Raw genomic sequence first — 24,110 nt, 5'->3', positions numbered from 1 at the left:
ATTACCCTTGAGGTAAAACATTGGGAGGCAAAACTATAAGACCCTATCTTTCTCTGTGTCCGATTAAAACTCCATACCCATAAGTATTGCGTGAGTGTTAGCAATTGAGAAAGACTATATGATAGTTGAGTATGTGGACTTGCTGAAAAGCTCTTATATTGACTCTTTCCTATGTTATGATAAATTGCAATTGCTCCAATGACTGAGATTATAGTTTGTTAGTTTTCAATGAAGTTTATGATTCATTCTTGAAATTGTGATTGAATTGTTGTTCTAAGAATGATCATGATGCCCTCATGTCCGTATTTTATTTTTATCGACACCTCTATCTCTAAACATGTGGACATATTTTTCTATTTCGGCTTTCACTTGAGGACAAGCGAGGTCTAAGCTTGGGGGAGTTGATACGTCCATTTTGCATCATGCTTTTATATCGATATTTATTGCAGTATGGGATGTTATTACACATTATGTCACAATACTTATGCCTATTCTCTCTTATTTTATAAGGTTTACATAAAGAGGGAGAATGCCGACAGCTAGGATTCTGGGCTGGAAAAGGAGCAAATATTAGAGACCTATTTTGCACAGCTCCAAAAGTCATGAAACTTCATGGAAGTCATTTTCAGAATATAAAAAAAAATACTGAGCGCAAGAAGTTCTAGAGGGGGGCCATACCCTGGCCACGAGGGTGGGGGCGCGCCCCCTGCCTCGTGAGCCCCCTGGTGGTCCTCTGATGACCATATTCTGCTATATAGAGTCTTTCGATGAGAAAAAAAATCATAATCAAGCTTTCGGGACGAGACTCCGCCGCCACAAGGCGGAACCTTGGCGGAACCAATGTAGGGCTCTGGCAGAGCTATTCTACCGGGGAAACTTCCCTCTGGGAGGGGGAAATCATCGTCATCGTCATCATCAACGATCCTCTCATCGGGAGGGGTCAATCTCTATCAACATCTTCACCAGCACCATCTCCTATCAAACCCTAGTTCATCTCTTGTATCCAATTCTTGTCTCCAAGTCTGGGATTGGTACCTGTGGGTTGCTAGTAGTGTTAATTACTCCTTGTAAAGTATCTAGTTGGTTTATTTGGTGGAAGATCATATGTTCAGATCCTATATGCATTGAGGGAGTCCTGGATTAGGGGGTGTTCGGGTAGCCGGACTATACCTTCAGCCGGACTCCTGGACTATGAAAAAGATAGAAGATTGAAGACTTCGTCCCGTGTCTGGATGGGACTTTCCTTGGCATGGAAGGCAAGCTTGGCGATGCGGATATTCAAGATCTCCTACCATTGTAACCGACTCTATGTAACCCTAACCCTATCCGGTGTCTATATAAACCGGAGGGTTGTAGTCCATAGGCAATCAACTCCATATACAACAATCATACCATAGGCTAGCTTCTAGGGTTTAGCCTCCTTGATATCGTGGTAGATCTACTCTTGTACTACCCATATCATCAATATTAATCAAGCAGGACGTAGGGTTTTACCTCCATCAAGAGGGCCCGAACCTGGGTAAAACATTGTGTTCCCTGCCTCCTGTTACCATCCGGCCTAGATGCACAGTTCGGGACCCACTACCCGAGATCCGCCGGTTTTGACACCGACATTGGTGCTTTCATTGAGAGTTCCTCTGTGTCGTTGCCTTTAAGCCCGATGGCTCCTTTGATCATCAACAACGATGCGGTCTAGGGTGAGACTTTTCTCCCCGGACAGATCTTCGTCTTCGGCGGCTTCGCTCTGCGGGCCAATTCGCTCGGCCACCTGGAGCAGATCGAAAGCTACGCCCCTGGCCATCAAGTCAGGTTTGGAAGCTTAAACTACACGGCTGACATCTGCGGAGACTTGATCTTCGACGGGCTTGAGCCACGGCCAAGCACGCTGCACTATCTCGAGGGGCATGATCTAGCTCTGCCCCCGGACAGTGTCCTGGAGGCCGCACACGCATCGGTTCCGACCCCTAAATCGAAGCCTATTGCGCCAATCGAGGATGAGCGGTTGGACGTCACCTCAGGGGCTGCGATCCTGAAAGCGACCGAGCCGAACGCTAGCCCCGCACTCTGCACGACCCGTGACTCCGAGGATCCGGACTCCTCCCCGGACTCCGAACCCCCCGCGCCCCTGCCAATCGAATCCAATTGGGCGCCGATAATGGAGTTCACCGCCGCAGAAATCTTTTAGCATTCACCTTTTGGCGACATCCTGAATTCTCTTTAGTCTCTCTCTTTATCAGGAGACCCCTGGCCGGACTACAGTCAGCGAGGGTGGGATACGGACGATGAGGAAATTCAAAGCCCACCCACCACCCACCTTGTAGCCACTGTCGACGATCTTACCGACATGCTTGACTTCAGCTCCGAAGACATCGACGGCATGGACGACGATGTAGGAGACGAACAGGAACCAGCACCTGTAGGGCGCTGGAAGGCCACCTCGTCATATGACATATATATGGTGGATACTCCAAAAGATGGAGATGGCGATGGAACAGTGGGGGATGACGCCCCCAAGAAACAGCCAAAGCGCCAGCGTCAGCGGCGCCGCTCTAAATCCCGCCAAAGCAAAAATGGTGATTCCGGCACGGGAGATAATACTACCCCGGATAGTGCCGAAGAACACCCACCTCAGCAAGATTCGGCACAGGAAGATGGAGAAGCCAGCCCTCATGAGAGAGCGGCAGACCGAGAGGTCAAGGATGATAACTATACGCCTCCCTCCGAAGACGAGGCAAGCCTCGATGACGATGAATTCGTCATACCATGAGACCCCACCGAACAAGAGCGTTTTAAATGCAGGCTTTTAGCCACGGCAAGCAGCCTCAAGAAAAAGCAGCAACAACTTAGAGCTGCCCAAGATTTGCTAGCTGACAGATGGACTGAAGTCCTTGCGGCCGAAGAGTATGAACTCGAACGCCCCTCCAAGAGTTACCCGAAACGCAGGCCGCTACCCCGATCAGAGGAGGAAGCACCTACATCACCAGTGCATGACATGGCAGACCGGCCACCTCGCGGCTGCGACAGAGAGGCCTCTCGGCCCTCCACCCAAGCCATGCCCCGACGCCGCTCAACTAAGGCACGGGAAAATGCGCCCGACCTGCGAGACATACTGGAGGATAAGGCAAGACAAACAAGATCGATCTACGGATCGCGCAGGCGCCCTACGGCATGTGATAATGATCTTCACTCCGGATACAACAAATCCAGCCGGGCCGAACACAATAGACATAGCTCTTCTGAGCTGCGTCGTGATATAGCCCAGTACAGAGGCGCCGCACACCCGCTATGCTTCACGAATGAAGTAATGGATCATAAAATCCCAGAGGGTTTCAAACCCGTAAACATCGAATCATACGATGGCACAACAGATCCGGCGGTATGGATCGGGGATTATCTCCTTCACATCCACATGGCACACGGCGATGATCTACACGCCATCAAATACCTCCCGCTCAAACTTAAAGGACCGGCCCGGCATTGGCTTAACAGCTTGCCAGCAGACTCAATCGGTTCTTGGGAGGACCTGGAAGCCACATTCCTCGACAACTTCCAGGGCACTTACGTGCGACCACCGGATGCCGACGACTTAAGCCACATAATTCAGCAGCCAGAGGAATCGGCCAGACAATTCTGGACACGGTTCCTAACAAAGAAAAACCAGATAGTCGACTATCCGGACGCAGAGGCCCTAGCAGCCTTCAAGCATAACATCTGCGACGAGTGGCTTGCCCGGCACCTGGGACAGGAAAAGCCAAAATCCATGGCAGCCCTCACGACACTCATGACCCGCTTTTGCGCGGGAGAAGACAGCTGGCTAGCTCGCAGTAACAACCTATCAAAGAACCCTGGTAATTCGGATACCAAGGACAAAAGTGGCAGGACACATCAGAATAAGAAAAAACGCCGCGTTAGCAGCGACAGAAATGAAGACATGGCAGTCAATGCTGGATTCAAAGGCTATAAATCTGGTCAGCGGAAAAAGCCATTCAAAAAGAATACTCAGGGCCCGTCCAGTTTGGACCGAATACTCGATCGCTTGTGCCAGATACATGGCACCCCCGAAAGGCCAGCCAATCACACTAACAGGGATTGTTGGGTGTTCAAGCAGGGAGGCAAGTTAAGGGCCGAAAACAGAGACAAGGGGCTGCACAGCGACGACGAGGAGCCCAAGCCGCCGAACAACAATGGACAGAAGGGCTTTCCCCCACAAGTGCGGATGGTGAACATGATATACGCAACCCACATTCCCAAGCGGGAGCGGAAGCGTGCGCTACGGGACGTATACGCGATGGAGCCAGTCGCCCCAAAAGTTCAACCCATGGTCCTCCTGCCCGATCACTTTTGATCGAAGGGACCATCCCACTAGCATCCGTCATGGCGGCTTCGCCGCATTGGTTCTCGATCCAATCATCGACGGATTTCATCTCACAAGAGTCCTCATGGACGACGGTACTAGCCTGAACCTGCTTTATCAGGATACAGTGCGGAAAATGGGCATAGATCCCTCAAGGATTAAGCCCACAAGAACAACCTTTAAAGGCGTTATACCAGGTGTAGAAGCCAACTGTACAGGCTCAGTAACACTTGACGTGGTCTTCGGATCCCCAGACAATTTCTGAAGCGAAGAGTTAATCTTCGATATAGTCCCGTTTCGCAGTGGCTATCACGCCCTGCTCGGACGAACCGCATTCGCAAAGTTCAGTGCGGTGCCGCACTACGCATATCTCAAGCTCAAGATGCCAGACCCTCGAGGAGTAATTACGGTCAACGGAAACACCGAACGCTCCCTCCGTACGGAGGAGCATACGGCGGCTCTCGCAGCGGAGGTACAAAGTAGCCTTCTCAGGCAATTCTCCAGTCCGGCCATTAAAAAGCCAGACACTGCCAAGCGCGCTCGGAGTAACCCACAGAAGGACCGCCTGGCACACTTTGAGCAAGCGTAGCAATGCGTCCCCAACCCCAGCTTTCGCGACATAGCGAAACCAGTACCTCGCGTACATAACTACGCCCTTGAAATACCATGGGCACAGGGGAAGGGGCACAATAATGGCACGCCCAAAATACGGCTTAAAACGTACTAGGGGCTGCCGGATTTTTTTTAATTTTTTCTTACTTTCAGGACTCCATACTTCGGACGACCTGTTCGGCAATTCGACTGCCGCACAAACGATGCAAGATCCAGGGAGGCAGACAAGCCATGCCGCATTATGGAATTCCCAGGTGGTCTCTGTTACGAGCGGTATACCTGTTTTAAATACAATTCCGCGGCCTGCCCCTGATGAGGACATACTGAATAATCCAATATCTTTTGCTTACCGCACTATTTGTATCGTTCGGCTTTGATAAATAGCCTCTCTATAAACAATGCTTAGCTTCTTGTCTATTTTTTGCATTATCTTCTTTTCACATTTATGTTTATTAAATGACATGATTGCACCCGTACGCCATGGTACGGCAAACACGCCAGGGGCTTCAGTACCCCTCATAATGGTGTGAGAAGTCCGTACACTTTCACAAGTGCGGCACCCCGAACTTATAGAACTATATGCATCAGCTCCGAATCATGATTTGGGTCAATAGTTGGGTTTGCCCGGCTCCTATGTTTTGGTGCCTTACGTTCCGCTCTATTGGCTAAGGTAGCACTAGGAGAACCACTGCGATTGTGCCCCGGTTCAGCTGGGTTAAGCACCTCCGTGGAGAAAGCTAAAACTGACTGTCATGACGTGGCGAGAGACCGGTCGCTGTTCGAGAGGTTTTTCGAGTCCCTAAAGGCTTATGCCGCTTCGAGCGAGGAGCTGGCTTTGTCCGGCCAAGGCGTGGATAGCGCCCCGAACTCGGTCTTCCGAACTAGGGGCTTCGCCGATATTTAAAATTATAGAGTTCTATGGCTAAGTGAGAGTGTTCAAGCATTATAGTCCGATTGCCTGGTTCGTTGTGCTGAGCGCCTCCCTCGAAGGACCCAACTATGGGAAAAGGAGCGCTCAGGTTTATCCCGAACACCCCAGCACTAGTGGCATGGGGGCAGAAGCCGACGACTGGCCATCTCTCAATTTTTGATAAACGGCCGCACAGAAAGTAATATTTTAAATTCAATAAGCATTGCTTAGTGCATATGAACAAGTTTTCAGCGCACAGGATAAACACGAGCGAGTTCATTCAAATATCACATCCTTGGCACATTCATCCGCCAGAAGGCGGGCACCTGCAAGAACATCCTTGTAGTAGTTCTCGGGCTTGCGATGCTCCTTCCCCGGCAGCGGCCCGTCCTTCACAAGCTTCTCACCGTCCAGCTTACCCCAGTGCAACTTTGCACAGGCAAGGGCCCGACGGGCACCTTCGATGCAGACGGAGCACTTGATGACCTCAAGCCTCAGACAGGCCTCCACCAGCCGCCGCACCAGCCTGAAATAGCTCCCAGGCAGGGCCTCTTCGGGCCACAGCCGAACTATGAAGCCCTTCATGGCCTGCTTGGCCGCCTTGTGGAGCTCGACCAGCTATTTCAGCTGGTCGCTCAAGGGCACAGGGTGTCCGGCCTCAGAATACTGAGACCAGAACACCTTCTCTGTCGAGCTACCCTCTTCAGCTCGGTAGAATGCGGCAGCGTCGGATACGCTGTGGGGAAGATCTGCGAATGCCCCTGGAGAGCTCCGGATTCGGGTAAGTAACAGGTAGTTCACTTTTATATTTCTGCTTTGCATAAAGAATGCCTTACCCGCCGCTATCTTCCTCATCTCCTCCAACTCTTGGAGGGCCTTTTGGGCTTCGGCCTTGGCAGACTTGGCAGCCTCTAGGGCCATTGCAAGCTCGGATGCTTGCGCCTTTGACTCTAGCTCCAAACTCTCATGTTTTTTCATGAGAGCCTGAAGCTCTTGCTGCACCTCGCCGACCTGAGCCCCAAGTATGTCTCGCTCGGTGCGCTCCGCGGCCGTTTTCTTTTCGGCCTCAGACAGCGCCTGCTTAAGGGTCGCCACCTCAGTCGTGGCCCCTACAATAAGCAGTACAATCCTGTTACTCTTTTTGCAATCAAGCCTTTTTATAGGCACTTTTTCTGTAAGGTATTTCTTACCTTCTTCCTCCTCGAGCCGCCGCTTGGCAAGGCCGAGCTCTTGCTCGGTCCGCTCGAGGTCCTGCTTCAGGACACCCACCTCCGCAGTCAGTGCGGCGGTGGATAGCAGCGAAGCCTGCATACGCATATTGACTCCTTTTTGTTAGACTCCTGCGATATTTAATAGATCCTCTATTCGGCTTTTCTTTCCGAACGCCAAACAGAGCATCAGGGGCTACTGTCTATGCGGTAATATTTGTACATATTTTTACTTACCTCGAAGCCTGTTAGAAGGCTAGCGCAAGCTTCAGTCAGTCCGCTCTTGGCGGACTGAACCTTCTGGATCACCGTACTCATAATAGTACGGTGCCCCTCGTCGATGGAGGCGTCGTCAAGCACCTCCAGCAGATTGTCCGGCACCTCCGGTTGGACGGAGGCCGCCGGCTCAGAAGGCTTGCTCCTCTTGGAAGGAGTTCGCCTACCGCGGTCCGGAACTGATTCCGGCGCGGTGTCCGGCACAAAGCCGGACTTAGAGCCCTGGGGAGCCTTATCCCCTTCACTCCTGGAGTCCGGGAGGTTGCCTTGCGGCTCCTCCGGGACCACCTCCTCCTGCCCCGGAGCTTGTCGCGACGCCACTTCAGTGTCGTCTGCAGTGCGGGGGAGACAGCGGGCGGAAGTGAGTTCACGTCCGATGAGTCCAGGGAGCCGCCCAACGATTCGTCGAATTCGGCCCGGGGCGGACTGCATAATTACATTCGACATTAGGGAAAGCTGTGCAACAAAGGAACATCATGAGTTACTCTAATATCTGAACTTACGATTTCACCGGACGCTTGGCCCTTTTTGGCCACTCCTCTTTGCCCTCTTCGGTGTTGGGGGCGTAGTCCGGCGGAGGGGTCTTCCTTTTCCTAGACCCCTCGGCCTCCCCCGTTGGGGCGGCCTTCCTCTTCTCTCCTCCCTCCGCTGGGGGGGGAGAGTTTTCTTCTTCCTCCTCCTCGTTTTCGCGGGAGGAGGGCGTCTCGGACTAGTCAGATGACGAGTCCGACACCACCACGTTGCGGGCACTCTTTCGAGTCCCCGTGGTCTTCTTCTTCTTGGCCTTCTTCTCCGGCACCACATAAGGCGCCGGAACCAGCAGCTTCGCTAGTAGAGCTGGGGCTGGCTCTTCGGGCAGTGGAGCCAGACAGTTAATCGGTCCGGATATCGCCCGCCAAGCCTGTCAAAGGTAAGGGAGTTTAGATCCCACATAGAGTCAAACTATGAAAAAAAACTTAACATCCTGTAAAAGGTGTAGATGGCATACCTCGCTAGCGTGACGCTGCGAGCTGTATCCGTGGTCGTCGGAAGCGGATGCGGGAGCCTCGGCGCCCTTGAATAGCATCTTCCAGGCATCTTCGTACGTCGTGTCGAAGAGCCTGCTGAGGGTTTGATGCTGCGCCGGGTCGAACTCCCACAGATTAAAATCCCGTTGTTGGCACGGGAGGATCCGGTAGACGAGCATAACCTGGATTACATTAACAAGCTGGACTGTCTTGTTCACCAGGGACTGGATGCATGTTTGCAATCCGGTCACCTCTTTTTCGTCACCCCACAACAGGCCCGTCTCTTTCCAGGACATAAGCCGCATGGGGGGTCCGGATCAGAACTCGGGGGCTGCGGTCCATTTCGGATCGCGCGGCTCGGTGATATAAAACCACCCGGATTGCCATCCCTTTAGGGTCTCCACGAAAGAACCCTCGAACCATAGGATGTTGGCCATCTTGCCCGCCATGGCGCCTCTGCACTCTGCCTGGCTGCCGCGCACCACCTTGGGCTTGACGTTGAAGGTCTTGAGCCAGAGGCCGAAATGAGGGCGGACGCGGAGAAAAGCCTCGCACACGACGATAAACGCCGAGATGTTGAGGATGAAGTTCGGAGCCAGATCGTGGAAATCCAGGCCGTAGTAGAACATGAGCCCTCGGACAAATGGGTGGAGTGGAAAACCCAGTCCGCGGAGGAAGTGGGGGAGAAATACTACCCTCTCATGGGGCCTTGGGGTGGGGAGAAGCTGCCCCTCTTCGGGAAGCCGGTGCGCGATGTCCTTGGACAGGTATCCGGCCTTCCTTAGCTTCTTGACTTTGCCCTCCGTGACGGAGGAGACCATCCACTTGCCTCCCGCTCCGGACATTGCTGGAGAAGGTTGAGGTGGGAAGTGCGGGCTTGGGCGCTGGAGCTCGGGTGCGCAGGAGATGGATAAGCAAGGGAGGAAGAAGGCGTAGGTAAAAAGGTGGATTCTTGTCCCCTTATATGGGCGGATGCGGTTGTGCGTCCCCACCTGCCTAGTAAAACTCGCTTGCCTCCCAAGTGCCGTGATAAGTGGCGCGGTTGGGTTACCCACGTCCATATTGATGAGAATCCCGTAAAAGGGGGGGGGGTACACGATCCCTGCTTTGACAAGACGCGCCAAGGAAACCGCCTCGCAAAACATGCTGAGGTGGAGAAGTGAAAACGATTCGAGTGAAGGACTTGGCTGTAGTGTGTTGACGCACTGCGGAGTACGTCAACAGATTTGATTTGTGTTAATATTATTCTCTCTATGGCAATATGTGGAAGCTTATTTTGCAGAGCCGGACACTACTCTTGGTGTTTACAATCTTCTATGAAGGACTTGGAGGAGGAACCCGCCTTGCAATGCCGAAGACAATTTGCGCGCCGGACTCGTCGTCATTGAAGCCTGGTTCAGGGGCTACTGAGGGAGTCCTGGATTAGGGGGTGTTCGGGTAGCCGGACTATACCTTCAGCCGGACTCCTGGACTATGAAGATACAAGATTGAAGACTTCGTCCCGTGTCCGGATGGGACTTTCCTTGGCGTGGAAGGCAAGCTTGGCGATGCGGATATTCAAGATCTCCTACCATTGTAACCGACTCTATGTAACCCTAACCCTATCCGGTGTCTATAAAACCGGAGGGTTGTAGTCTGTAGGCAATCAACTCCATATACAACAATCATACCATAGGCTAGCTTCTAGGGTTTAGCCTCCTTGATCTCATGGTAGATCTACTCTTGTACTACCCATATCATCAATACTAATCAAGTAGGACGTAGGGTTTTACCTCCATCAAGAGGGCCCGAACCTGGGTAAAACATCGTGTTCCCTGCCTCCTGTTACCATCCGGCCTAGACGCACAGTTCGGGACCCACTACCCGAGATCCGCCGGTTTTGACACCGACATGCATATTAATAATCCTATGATTATGAACATGAATATTCTTTGTGAGTAGTTACGTTTGTTCCTGAGGACATGGGAGAAGTCTTGCTATTAGTAGTCATATGAATTTGTTATTCGTTCGATATTTTGATGAGATGTATGTTGTCTCTCCTCTAGTGGTGTTATGTGAACGTCGACTACATGGCACTTCACCATTATTTGGTCCTAGAGGAAGGCATTGGGAAGTAATAAGTAGATGATGGGTTGCTAGAGTGACAGAAGCTTAAACCCTAGTTTATGTGTTGCTTAGCAAGGGGCTGATTTGGATCCATATGTTTCATGCTATGGTTAGGTTTACCTTAATACTTTTGTTATAGTTGCGGATGCTTGCAATAGAGGTTAATCATAAGTGGGATGCTTGTCCAAGTAAGGACAGTACCCAAGCACCGGTCCACCCACATACCAAATTATCAAAGTACCGAACGCGAATCATATGAACATGATGAAAACTAGCTTGACGATATTCCCATGTGTCCTCGGGAGCGCTTTTCTCTATATAAGAGTTTGTCCAAGCTTGTCCTTTGCTACAAAAAGGATTGGGACACCTTGCTGCACTTTATTTACTTTTGTTACTTGTTGCTCGTTACAAATTATCTTATCACAAAACTATCTGTTACCTATAATTTCAGTGCTTGCAGAGAATACCTTCCTGAAAACCGCTTATCATTTCCTTCTGCTCCTCGTTGGGTTCGACACTCTTACTTATCGAAAGGACTACGATAGATCCCCTATACTTGTGGGTCATCAACCTTCATCTGGCTGCCCGTTTCTTTTGTCCCTTCTCATCGCAAATAGTTAATTGAGCTGAACGGTATGCCCTGCATCGCACACACAACTAAAATCTGAACCGTATTTGATGCATCCTCCATCGCAAACGTTTTGCATCTTTTTTGACGGTTTTTTACACCACCGTTTGCGACTATGGCATTGCACACAATTTCGTCAAAGGCTCTCTGATCGTGTTGTCGCGTTAGCAGCAACCTGTAGTAGTGCATGTTTGGTTTTGGTAATTGCTGACGATCTCTATGGACTAATGGTTGCCTTGAGTTATATTTTAAGGATTTGTCCATAGGCATCTCTTGAAGTCCATGTGCTGGTTTCAATTATTTTATGCTATGACCAAGGTGCTATTCAAGGAATGGTCCAAAGATGGTCATGTAGAAGATATGATACAAGGTCGATCAAGACTAAGTCAAAGAGTGAATCAAGTTGATCAACACACAAAGCGTACAAGATGTACCGTGAGGGATCAAGTGATCCCATGGTATGGTAAGCATCGTCAATTACCTTTGTGTATTGACCCATGGTCTACGTGAGAGTTCTATGTGGGGTTAGGCATGTTTCCATTGGTTTGCATCAAGAGGAACATCTCATACAACCCATGGAGGATGACATCAAGTGGTGTTCGTCATCAAGATTGTGGTGTGCAAGTTCAAGTGGTGCATCACGAGGAGATCAAGTGCTTGAAGATTGCCATCCATTGTGGTGGCAATGGACTTGTGAATATGTGTCGAAGAGTGGCTCACCCATAGTGGAGTATGGGGGAGCAATCTACTAGTCTTCATCGAGCGAACACAATCAAGAAAGGTGGTCCATCTTGAGGAGGACAGGATTTTCATCATCTAGTTCAAGTGGACTATGTGCAAGGCAAAGGTTTGCCCTTGATAGGTTTTCTATTTTACCGGTCTCATGGTGGTAGTAGGGAAACCGGGTTATAGGAACGATTGCCGTACTATCAAGGGGGGCTCTCAAGTTAGTAGCTTGATCGTATCGTTCATAGAGAGCTCAAACCATTGCACCCTTGCATCATATTTCTTGATTCTTGTTTGGTGTTTCTCTTTGTAAGTTTTAGAGCTTATGGTCATCTTCATGACTGATGTCGCTTGAAGCTACGTCGGTATTTCCTCAAAGAGGAAGGGATGATGCAACACAACTATGGTAGGTATTTCCCTCAGTTATGAAACCAAGGTATGAATCCAGTGGGAGAACCAAACAACACTATGTAAACAATACCTACACACATAGAACAAATACATACAACCTAATGCGTATAAGGGGTTGTCAATCCCTTTTCGGGTAACGGTGTCTGGAATTGTCAAGTTGATGGGATAAAAATTGTGGTAGATTGGATAAATAGATCTTGATAAAACGCGAAATAAAAGATGCAAATAAAAATTGCAGCAAAGTATTTTAGGGTTTCTGGAATAATAGATCTGAAAACAAAAGAAAATAAAAATAGATCTCTAAGGCAAATAATAGATCGAAAAGCAAATATGATAAAGAATAGACCCAGGGGTCGTAGATTTGACTAGTGGCTTCTCATGAGCAAATAGGGTGGCTATGTCATTCAATTTAGTAAGATGTGCCACAACAGTTTCAGATTCATAACCATGGAAAGGATCAGATTCAACCAAAATAATTAACTTAGGATTGTTAGAGAATTCATAATCCGTATCAGTAACAAAGGTAGGCGGAGTAGCAAACTTAGGATCATATTACCTTCTAGCATTCAAAGATTTTTCTTTCCACTTGCATAATAATTTCTTAAGATCATCTCTATCCTTACAAGCGAGAAAGTCCCTAGCTACCTCTCCATCCATAACATAACCCTCGGGCATAACATACAATTCATATATAGGAGAGCTAGGTCTAAAAGGTGTCTCAAAGTGTTCAGTTTCAGAAATACCATCATCTTCAACATAATCAATAGTTCTAACTCTAGCAAGGTGTTCATCAAGTAATTCACCCAGTGGCACAGTTTTATCAAGCAAAGTAGTAGCATCATAAGCATCATCCGTAGCAGAAGTAGCATCATCAATAACATGCAACATATCGGAATCAATAGCAGGTGTAGGTGTCCCAAGTTTACTCAAAATAGAAGGTGAATCAAGTGCAGAGCTAGATGGCAGTTCCTTACCTCCCCTCGTAGTAGAGGGAAAAATCTTGGTTCTGGTATCTTTCAGATTCCTCATAGTGATAAACAGATATAAATTCCAAGTGACTCAGAAAATACAACTATGCCCCCTGGCAACGGCGCGAGAAAAATGTCTTGATAACCCACAAGTATAGGGGATCGCAACAGTTTTAGAGCGTAGATTATTCAACCCATATTTATTGATTCGACACAAGGGGAGCCAAAGAATATTCTCAAGTATTAGCAGCTGAGTTGTTAATTCAATCACACCTAAAAGACTTAATATCTGCAACAAAGTAATATGGAAGTAACGGTAATGGTGGCAAAAGTAACAGTAGCAGTTTTGTAGTGATTGTAACAACAGTAGCAATAAAAGTAACTTAGCAAAGTTCAATATGTGAAAGCTCACAGGCAATGGATCGGTAATGATAATTGTGTTGGATGATATTCATCATGTAGCAGTCATAACCTAGGGTGACACAGAACTAGCTCCAATTCATTAATATAATATAGGCATGTATTTTGTATATAGTCATTGTCAGATTCAGGGCTCCGCTGACCCAAAGGAGGTTCGAACTTTGGTGCATGTGCGAAGAACTCAACCTCTTCATCCAACCAATTCATCGTTCTCACGGCCTAACTCGATGAACAATAAAGGAAAGAGACACAATAGTTTACCCAGGTTCGGGCCACCTTGCGGTGTAAGACCCTACTCCTACTTTGGGGTGGATTAGCCTCACGAGGGGCTGATGATGAACTAGTACAAGGGAAGAACAACCTCAGGAGGCCTGTTCTTGTGGATGTGAGCTAGTGAGGGTTTTGGTTGGATCCCGGATCCCCTCCTATGGTGGTGTCTAAGCTATATTTATAATGGCATCGGTCCTCTTCCTACGAACGAAGGCAGGAATGGATCCCACAGTGGCCAAGTTTGAAGGAGGACAAGTAGTACATCTTATCCTGACGAAAGGTGCTCTTCGCCTGCAAAGCTTCTGCTTGTGACGCTGTGGTGGGCTCGGCAATGACATCCGTCCTGCCGTCCTGGCGGTCTTGGTCTCGTTGCACGGGAATGGAAACCTTTGGCTGATTACTCGGGATCCTGCACCTGTGCTTGCCTCCTTCACACCAAAGGGGAAACCTGCCGCTCTGTGCCGCTGGCGCCTGCCTATCCTTGGTCTTCATGGCTTGCGTCACCTCAACCTCATGAGGTGAGTGCCTGCATAGGAATCGCTCCTCGGGAGCCAGCCTAGGGAGGCTGCTCCCTCTGGAGGTCCTGGTGTCGTCCGCCTCATGAGGCTTGGCCCCTCACGAGGGTCTTGTCTTGTCGATGCTGAAGATGGGCCGTACCAGGCCGTTGATGGAGCCATGCCATGGGCCACAGGCAGGCAAGTTTGGGTACCCTGGTTCCCAGAACATCGACAGTAGCCCCCGGGCCCAAGGCGTGCTCGGACTTGGCTTCAAGGCGAAGCCAAAGGGCAAGGGAGAAGCGTCGTGGGCCCCAATCGCCCGCGGACCGAGCCGACGCATGGCATTTAATGGGGCGTGGGAGTCTCCACTTCCCCATGCTGCCTCGGCAACTGCTCGACTTGACAACTACCTGGCAAACACGGCCCAGCCATCGTTGCCCATTGCGCTCGTCCTCTGCTCCTCCTCTTTCATATGAGCTCTGCCTCCTTCACCAAATACCACGGCAGCTCCAATCCACTCCGCCACCATGGCTCCCAGGTTGAAGAAGAAAGGGAAAGCCCGCGTGACTGTGGAGCCCTTGCCGGGGTCGGAACCTGCGTTGGACCGGTCCACGGTGATCAACCAGGAGGGGCTGGACAAGGTCCGGCAGGCCCTTGCCGCCGATTCCAACGAGTTGAAGGCGATGACGGTCTGGCCTGTCTCCCGGGCCTTGGTCGACATGGAGGCCACAAAAATCCCCCTTTATCTCCATGCCCTCCTAGCCGGCCTGGTCCCGCTTTTCTCCGATTTCTTCAACGCCGTGCTCTCGCATTATCAGATCCACGCACTGCATCTAGATCTCGGATTAATCGTCCTCCTCTCTGCTTTTGCCTTCTTGTGCGAGGCCCTCATGGGTATTGCTCCCTTTGTGGCCTTGCTTCGCCATTTCTTCTCAATCCATCTAGTCGACAACAGACATCTCTCAGGGTGCATATCGTTCCAGGCGGTGGCGGCGACAGCTGGCTCTGGTATCGACTTCACGCTCCGCCCAGATGTGAGGGGATTCCGGAAGCAGTGGGTGTATGTGGACGCCACTGTGCGCAGCTCCCCTGCTCCTCCTCCCGTTGGCGTCGGTGGAGCCGAGCTCTGGCTGGGGACATGTGGAGCTCGTCGACCGGCGGCTCACGCGTATCTTGTCTAGGCTGGCCAAGCTGAAGGAGGCAGGGGTGACAGTGTCGATGGTGGTGAGGGAGTTCGTTCAGTGGTGCATCGCTCTGCTCCAGCGCCATTCTCGCCCAATGTGGGCCTTCACTGGCCCCGATGACCCCATGAGGCTTCAGGTGCCTTCGCTTCCTTCCAAGCTGCTGTGCACAATGCTCCAGCTCCTGACGGGTGACCCAGCGCCTGTTGCACTCCCTGCCGAGGGGTGCCCCTTGTACAACTGCTCGAACGGGGGGGGGCTTCATTGAGAAGATGCCGCGCTTCGACGAGTGGGGGCTACTTCCTGAGGGCCATGAGGGGCCTCGTGAGAATCCCATCTTGGTGGTTCCCGTGCTTGTTGGTCCTGTGGCACGCGTCCCAGAGGTGGTCGAGGGGGGGGGGGGGGGGAAGCGCCGCCAAGCGATCATGAGGTGGCCGCTGGAGGGCAGGCGCCACCGAGTGCACCCGAGGCGACGGTCTACACCCCCGCAAGCAGCACATGGGGAGCCCCGCCCATGGATGCGACTTCCGCCCCCACTGTGAGGGGCAGCGCGCTAGCCTTCAGCATACCCCTTCCAAACCTCGGGGTATCCCGCAAGAGGAAGGGTATCGGGAGCTGCTGTGGCAACGCCCCACGGGCCCTGAAACAGATGAAGTGGATAGCTGTGGATGAGTAAGTACCTTGCCCTCCTGGATTCTAGCATATCACATCCTCCTCTGACTTTTGCCCCTCAGGATACGTTCCATCGCGGTGGCGAGCCCGCCTGGAGTGCGACCTCCGGAGGTCTCCTGTTCGGCCGTGACCCCAGACCTCCCGAGCCGGACAACCGCGCGTGAGGTGGTGCTGGTCCATGAGCCGAGGCCGTTGCTGGAGGGCCGCGAGCCTGTTCTCCCGGCGTCCCTCTTCTAGAGCAACTTCTGGGGCACGGAGGCCATGCCCAGGGCCCCTCCATTGGTTCTTGACAGTGGTTGGGTGACCCACGCGATGACTTCATCTTCGAGCGACAGGGCCAGACCACACCGTGCCCCGGCCGAGGTCCGAGGAGTGGTCGGAGGAGCTCCAGCCAACGGCCCCCTGCCGGAGACGGGAGATTCATCCCGCGCCCCTTCGGCAGACAAGGGCACGGAGGAAGGGCCCTACCGAGCATTGGAGCTCGCACGCGGGCACAGTGCCGTCCGTCTCGACCTTCTTCGGGAAGCGACGAGCATGCTAGACCGGGTCGGTGCAGAGCTTGCCGACATCGACGTAAGCCTCAAGGCGGAAGGCCTCCGCCTGGCGCGCGGATGGCATCAAGTGATAGTCGCCGTCAACCTCGGGCACTTGCAGCATGAGCACGTCCGCGCGGAGGCCGAGGAGTCTCTTGCAGCTTCTCGGGAGGCTTGTGTCGATGTCGAAACCGGCGGATCTCGGGTAGGGGGTCCCGAACTGTGCGTCTAAGGTCGATGGTAACAGGAGATAGGGGACACAATATTTTACCCAGGTTCGGGCCCTCTCTATGGAGGTAATACCCTACGTCCTGCTTGATTGATCTTGATGAATATGAGTATTACAAGAGTTGATCTACCACGAGATCGTAATGGCTAAACCCTAGAGGTCTAGCTTGTATGGCTATGATAATGTCTGTCCTCCAGACTAAGTCCTCCGGTTTATATAGACACCGGGAGGATCTAGGGTTACACAAGGTCGGTTACAAAGACAGGAATCCACATATTTAGTCGCCAAGCTCGCCTTCCACGCGAAGGAGAGTCCCATCCGGACACGGGTGTAGTCTTCGATTTTCGTATCTTCACAGCCCACCAGTTCGGCCCATGGCTAACAGGCCGGACGCCCGAGGACCCCTTAGTCCAGGACTCCCTCAGTAGCCCCCGAACCAGGCTTCAATGACGAGGTGTTCGGCATGCGGATTGTCTTCGGCATTGCAAGGCGGGTTCCTCCTCTGACGACTTCCAAGTAACGTATTCAGTTTTTAATTCAAGGCCACGCCCCTTGGCTTCTGTGCATCGATGACTTCAGCTGCCATGTGTCGGGCGAATGCAGACGGTCAGCGTATTCTTTGCAAATAACACCTTGGCCATGCAAGAAAAAGCGTCTATTTAAAGAGATTGGGCCTCCGATCCATTCGGCACCATACGGAGAAAATCCTCAGAGATTGCCAAGAAAGACCATTCCAACATGGCCAGCATTCCCAGCTCCTCCTCCCATCCCAACCCGGAGGAAGCTGAGTGGGAGAGGTGCTCCGTGTCCCACAGTCGGCTGGCAAAGTTGCAAACGCAGGGATTTCTCCCCCCTACGGATCTGGTTCCTGTTCGAGCAGGGTTGGCTTCCTTCAATGGCAAAACCCAGGCGGAGGATTTCGCCAATCCTTCCACGGGGGAACGAGTGTGCTTCGTCCCCTATCTGCTGAGGGGCGTGGGATTTCCAATTCACCCATTCCTCTGAGGGCTTCTGGAGTATTATGGCCCCCAGCTACACAATTTTACCCTAGCCTCCATCTTGCATATTGCGGGCTACGTCGCTTTATGCGAATCATTCCTGGGTTGTGAGGCCCATTTTGATCTGTGGATAAGGTTGTTTTGTCTTATCCCGCGCAACCACAAGGGATCAATATTTGAAGTGGGCGGGGACGAAATATGGCGCATTGCTGAGACCGAATACCTATTCGGCACATCGAAGAAAGCTTCTGAAGAGTGGACCTCTGAATGGTTTTATATTGACGACATCGCATTTCCCGACCCAGTCCGGATGGGCCTCCCTGAATTTTCAAGTGCTCCGTTGAAGAAACGCCATAGTTGGCCTCCTCGGAGCCTCGAGGAAGAGGATAGCGCAGAGGTCAGTCTGCTGCTGGGCAAGATTATGATGCTCGCCCAGTCCGGATTGTCAATAATCGAGGTAATGGCGGTCTCCATAACGCGGGGGTCCAACCACTCCAATATAGAGGGCTACCCATGTGGAATTACAATGGGGAAGACGACGCCTCCCGCTACGGTCGGAAGGGCCCGAAGACTCCCGCCGCCCTGGCCAAAATATTGGCCGAACTGTATAAAGGGGAGCAGGAGGAGTTCATCCGTCTCCAAAATCGAGACTGGTTTTCCATGTACAATTCTCCTACCTGGGTAAGCTCTAACTCCACTATTCGACCCCTCTCCCTGAATTATTTTTGAAGGGAGATATCTTATTCATTGATGGGAGGAATGGCGAAAGGCTGTCGAGGGGATCCATGACCCTGCCCCTCAGCTGGAGAATCAAATCGGGATATTGACCCCGGATATGAGGAAGATCTGGACATATTCGTGGAGCTCAAAGATGGAGTTTTTTTATCAGGCGAGTTATGGCGACACAGATGTACCCATCACCGCCGATTACCCCGGCCTCCTTCCTGTTTCACACATAAGTAATCAGGAGATACTTTGTCCAAGAGGGTTTTCTCATTCTTCCTCACTCACCGCACAATCCTATGCTCAGAAGGGGAGGTGTTTGACGCGTCGTGATGCCCCGGGAGCATCTCCAGAGAGAGTGGCTCCCGCGTCGGGCAGGCCTTCAAAGAGGAAGGCAAACAGAGATACAGTCGGGCCTTCCTTGAAGAGGTATGGGTTTGCAACTATGCTCTTTTAGCAGTCGCGTCCAACTGTGACTTATATATTCATTTTGTATCAGGGAAAAGGTTCGACGGACTGTGTCCGGGGACCCGACTAGTCGTACTCCTGATCACTAGGATTCGGTCGCAGCCGAAGAGACGGGGCCCGATATGGGAGCGGCGCCGGACTGTCCTTCTGCCGAGGGTTCAGAAAATATGTCCATCACCAATTCAGAAGTGTAGAGCGCCATGTATCACCAGCGCCGGAGGGCCGTTTTACGAAATCCCCGCTTCTCAAAAGAGGCGTTCGGTGCCTTCAGCTCGGCTGATGCATACACCCGAACTGCTCGAGATGGGCTTAACCGAGCCACCGAGCAACATTTGAAAGATGTGCAAGTAAGTTTACCTTGTCCAAATTTGATAACCATGTGCCCGTAGCCCCCAAGACTTGAAGCAGTTGGGACAAATGTTTTAAGGATCGTTATATAACCAGGTTCTTACGGAGAAGAACGACCTGCTAGCCCAAGAGCTGGAGGAGTGCCGGACACTGCTAACTGCTGCTACCACCGAACTGGAAAAGTTCAAGAAGGCGTCCTCTGGTAATATTTCCCTCCGTCGAGAAACACAAAATTATACGCCAGCTGTATTGCAACTGCTGCTTGTCTCATAACAGGGTCATCGGACCAACTGGGAGAGGAACTGAAGGCCGCTCAAATGAGCGAAAAAGAGGCAAAGAGACAACATGCCGTAGGTGAGCGCGTTCTGACCCGAGTCAGAGAGGAGAAAAACAAACTCCAGCATTCAAACACCAAACTGGGTGAAGAACTGAAACATGTGCGAGGCCAACTAGCCGACTCCGTGAAGGAGATCAAAAAGCTGCGAGGCAGCATATTTAGTATGTGGCCGAATTTACCTTATAACAGTTTGGGGGTACAATTAGCTGATATAGCTGTGATTGTAGGTATGTTGACAGGCCGTCCCAAAGAGGAGGTGTCCGGATCATCAAGTGATCTTCTGCAAGGGCTGTCGCAGTTACACGAGCAAGATCGGCAGGCAATGCGGAGTGTAGCCAAGGCCTTATGGCCATCCGCCTCCCCTCCAGGGAGTATGGAGAAGCTTGTAGAGCTGTTTAAGGGAGCGCGGCGGCGTATCCGACTATGGAAGATAACGGCCTGCCGAGAGTGTGCGCGAGAGGCCCGAGCCATGATAAAAATGCGGTATACCAAGCTGGATCCGAATCACATGGCCCCGGTCGGACCGCTAGGGTCAAATGGGGAAGAAATTCCTGTTAGTTTAGTATATGAACAATTAGAAGTAGCCGCCAGATATTCTCAACAGGATTGTAAATTAGATCGCTTGCTGGACGACATAGAGGAGGAAATTTTTGAGTCGTAGTGACCATGTACTTTCCCTGACATATGTGGTTCTAGATGGATTATAAAGCAATTGTCATGGCCAACCTTTTCTCTTCGACCTCTGGACCCTAAGGTGCGGAATGTTTCTGAATACCCTAGCGGTAGAATATACCGGGGTATGCATGGGAACCAGGCATAGGGGTCATAGTTTGTTGAACAGACAATGTGTATCCGACTAGTTATGTTATATTTCAGAGAGAATATTTCCGTTAAGGGTTCCTTTCCCTGGGTGTGTGTGCGTTTAATGTGCATGTTCGAACTGTGATTGAAAAAATCATATTGTAAGTAACTTCTGGGGTGTCACAATGGAGTGAATGCGGGTAACACCGACCGAATATTCCCTTAAGAACGCTAGCTTTCGGCTTCACCCAGTCTGAGGTACACATCCGGATGACCCGGTAGTAACAATCGTAGAGGTGCTCCCTTTATGCGCTAGTCGAACTAACGGGAACGTAGGGCATAAGTACAGGAGCCAGGCAATCCAGCTCGGCCAAAACTTAAGTCATATTGATGCATATAATGGTGAAGAAAAGATACATATGGGAAGAACACATATGTGGTGAGCTGGATGCTCAAAGAATAATAGCAAGCTTCTGTACAAGAAGCCCCCAGGTATAATGGACGTACATATTTGGAGATGTACGCATCAGGGAGCACATTTTAGCCATACTAGAGCTGTAGGGATAAAGAGAAAAACGAAAAGAGATAAAAAAACGAAAAGAGAAAAAAATAACATTAATAACATGAGGAAGGAGACGAACACAGAGTTCGGCGCTAGGCATAGAATCGTCAGAGTCTGGCCGCATTCCAGGGGTTCAACTCCAAGTGATTATCTGACGCATCACGCAGGCGGTACGCTCCTCCGGTGAGAACTTCATCAATGATGAAGGGACCCCCCCACTTGGGCTTGAGTTTGTCCTTTTTCTTCTCCGGCAGGCGTAGAACAAGTTCACCAACGTTATAAGTCTTGGCCCGCACTTTTCTGCTTTGATACCTGTGAGCCTGGTATTGATAAAATGCGGAACAGGCTTTTGTGACGTCGCGCTCCTCCTCCAGGGCATCTAAGTTGTCCTGCCGATCAAGCTCGGCCTCTCTCTCTTCGTACATGCGCACTCGAGGTGAGTCATGAATAATGTCGCAGGGTAACATTGCTTCCGCACCGTACACCATGAAGAAAGGTGTATATCTAGTAGTGCGGTTGGGCGTGGTCCGCAGCCCCCAGAGTACGGAGTCAAGTTCCTCCACCCAGTGCTTGTCCGATTCTTTCAAAGACTGCACTAATCTAGGTTTAATGCCGCTCATAATAAGACCATTATCCCGTTAGACTTGACCATTTGTCCGTGGGTGATAGACAGAGGCGTAATCGAGCTTAATGCCCAGATTAGCACACCAAGTTTTCACTTCATCACCTGTGAAATTAGAGCCATTATCGGTGATGATGCTGTGTGGAACACCATAATGGTGTACCACACCAGATATGAAATCTATTACCGGCCCAGCCTTGGCCATTTGACTGGTTTTGCCTTTATCCACTTAGTGAATTTATCCACCATGACCAGCAGATACTTTCTCTTATGGCTTCCTCTTTAAGGGGTCCGACCATATCGAGTCCCCAGACCGCAAAAGGCCAAGTGATGGGGATTGTTTGTAAGGCAGTGGGGGGCATATGGCTTTGGTTGGCGAAGAGTTGGCATTCGACGCAACGTTGGACAAGGTCCTGTGCATCTGCTCGGGCCATCGACCATTAAAATCCTATACGAAAGGCCTGGCTAACAAGGGCCCGAGCTACATCGTGGTGACCGCCGAGTCCGGCGTGAATTTCTGCCAAGAGCTGCCACCCCTCTTCCTCGGAGATACATCTTTGAAGAACTCCGGTAGCGCTTTTCCTATAGAGTTCTCCCTTGTGAACCTTGTAGGCCTTCGAACGCCGAACAATGCAGCGGGCCTCATTCTGATCCTCGGGAAGCTCCTTCTTATTAAGGTAGGCCAGGAATGGTTCGGTCCATGGGGCAATGACTGCCATAATGAGATGGGCCGATGGTGTTATTTCAGTGGTTGAGCCTCCGACGATATCAATGTGTTCAGAATCTGGGGTTGTGTTCGGATCCGGACTAGTGTTGCCGCCCTCCCCCTGCCCCAACACGGATGGCTTAAAAAGCCTTTCCAGAAAAATGTTGGGTGGGACGGGGTCGCGCTTAGGGCCTATGCGAGCGAGAACATCCGTCGCTTGATTAATTTCTCAGGCCACATGATGGAACTCAAGTCCCTCGAAGCGGGCCAACATTTTTAGGACGTCATTACGATAAGCTGCCATCTACGGGTCTTTGGCATCGAAGTATCCATTTATTTGAGATATTGCGAGGTTTGAGTCCCCGCGCACTTCCAGGCGCTGTATGCCCATGGAGACAGCCATCCGAAGACCATGCAATAAGGACTCTTATTCGGCTGCTTTATTGGAGTGTGTGTATAGTATTTGGAGTACGTACTGAATGACGTCTCTAGTAGGCGATGTTAAAACGATGCCCGCTCCTAGTCCTGCCAGCATTTTGGAGCCATCGAAATACATAACCCAATTGGAATATGTGCCATACTCTTTAGGGAGTTTGGCCTCTGTCCATTCGACGACGAAGTCAGCCACTACTTGGGATTTAATAGCTCGACGTGCTTTATATGTAATGTCAAATGGGAGGAGCTCAATGGCCCATTTGGCAATCCGGCCCGTGGCATCGCGGTTGTTTATTATGTCGTTGAGTGGTACTTCGGAAGCCACCGTGATCGAACACTCCTGGAAGTAGTGTCGTAGCTTTGGGGATGCCATGAAGACCGCATATGCTATCTTTTGATAATGGGAGTACCGGGATTTGCATGGAGTAAGGACAGTGGATACGTAGTATACTGGCTTCTAAAGCGGGAATTTGTGTCCGTCCTGTTCTCGTTCAACGACGAGTACAACGCTCCTACCTCTTGAGCACGGCGTCGGTTTTCCCTTCAAGAGGAAAGGGTGATGTAGCAAAGTAGCGTAAGTATTTCCCTCACTTTTTGAGAACCAAGGTATCAATCCAGTAGGACGCCACGCACGAGTCCCTCGCACCTACACAAACAAATAAAATCCTCGCAACCAACGCAATAAAGGGGTTGTTAATCCCTTCACGGTCACTTACGAAAGTGAGATCTCATAGATATGATGATATAATATTTTTGGTATTATTATGATAAAGATGCAAAGTAAAGAAAGAAAAAATAGACCCGGGGGCCATAGGTTTCACTAGTGGCTTCTCTCGAGAGCATAAGTATTACGGTGGGTAAACAAATTATTGTTGAGCAATTGACAAAATTGAGCATTGTTATGAGAATATCTAGGTATGATCATGTATATAGGCATCACGTCCGAGACAAGTTGACCGACTCCTGCCTGCATCTACTACTATTACTCCACACATCGACCGCTAGCCAGCATGCATCTAGAGTATTAAGTTCAAAAGAATAGAGTAACGCTTTAAGCAAGATGACATGATGTAGAGGGATAAACTCATGCAATATGAAATAA

The sequence above is a fragment of the Triticum urartu genome, chromosome 4A, assembly GCF_056163025.1.
Source record: "Triticum urartu cultivar PI428250 chromosome 4A, HENAU_Tu73, whole genome shotgun sequence".
NCBI classification, from domain to species: domain Eukaryota; kingdom Viridiplantae; phylum Streptophyta; class Magnoliopsida; order Poales; family Poaceae; genus Triticum; species Triticum urartu.
Note: the sequence above shows the minus strand (reverse complement) of the source record.